The sequence below is a fragment of the Oncorhynchus nerka genome, linkage group LG8, assembly GCF_034236695.1.
Source record: "Oncorhynchus nerka isolate Pitt River linkage group LG8, Oner_Uvic_2.0, whole genome shotgun sequence".
Taxonomy (NCBI): Eukaryota; Metazoa; Chordata; class Actinopteri; order Salmoniformes; family Salmonidae; genus Oncorhynchus; species Oncorhynchus nerka.
The window spans coordinates 40,036,582-40,037,853 of record NC_088403.1 but is presented as its reverse complement, the minus strand read 5'-3'; positions in this window follow the sequence as shown (position 1 = coordinate 40,037,853).

Below are 1,272 nucleotides of genomic sequence, written 5' to 3'. Positions count from 1 at the left end.
TAGGTGTGTCCAAACTTTTGACTGGTACTGTATATATATTTGTGCATTCAGTAAGCTTAAAATTAAATGAGTCACTCAGAAAAACATCATGACTCTTGAGTCTGTAAAAAGAGTGATTTAAAAAGAACGAATCGTTCGCGGACTGCACATCACTACTGAAAATTGAATGTTGAGATTACCGAAAGGCTAATATTTTTGGCAAATGGAGTGGCAAGGAGTGGAATGTTATCTAAAACAACCAACCTGTACTCAGACTTTAGCAAAGGGTCACATTTTGCTGAAGACGCTTTCAGACAGTCGATATAATACAGTGGTTGATGCAGTGTGATAAGATAACTCCAACCGGAGAGACAGCTACCAAGCGTACATTGCAAAGAGTGCTTTGTAAACCATGCCCCAGTGGGCAGAGGCTTGTTGCTTGTTCACTGGGGCAGTTCTGTGTAGTTATGCTAATATATTTGAGACAAGTGTTTTGCAGTGAATTTTATCCATGACTTAAAACCCCCTAAAGTCGATTGATGCACCCATGCGTCACATGGTGATGTCATTTTGTATATTGAATATCTCCCTGTTTATGCTAGATACTTACCGTTGTGGCTGCAGCGTAATCTGCCAATATAAAGTTTGTGCCTTTTCCATAACATGGGGCTTGTGAAAGAGACCTTTTGTACACATGAGAGGATCCAGACAACAAAGATGTAACGGCATTCTTCGTTTGTGTAAAGAGAGGACCGAAATGCAGCGTGGTGGTTACTCATGATCTTTAATGAAGGATCGCGATACATGAAATAACTGATACAAAATAACAAACGGAACGTGAAACCTAATTACAGCCTATCTTTTTTATTTTTTTTTTATAAAAATAGTTTATTATCTTCAATACCATTCATTCTTTACATACATACACAAATAATGGTATTTTAAATAAACTAATTAAACTAAAACATAAACCACAAACAAAACCTCAGGGGAGCATCTTCCCTCCCCGTTACCCTACAAAATACCTCTCCCTATCTCCCCGTCCCTAATCTATCCTCTTACAAATCTAAATGACACCCAGCCCTAAAACCCCCCTTCCACCTCTCCCGAGCAGCATGCTGCCCCCACTTCCTCTCCTCCCTCTTCATCCTCCCCCTCAAATCTCCTTCCACCCTCCTCACTATCCCTTCCACCCCCAATCTTTCCCTGTCTTCACCATGTTCTGCCTTGCTTCCCACAGCCCCCGTTTAAAGAGACTCATGAGAAGCCAGAGCAGAAACCTGTCCCTATCCG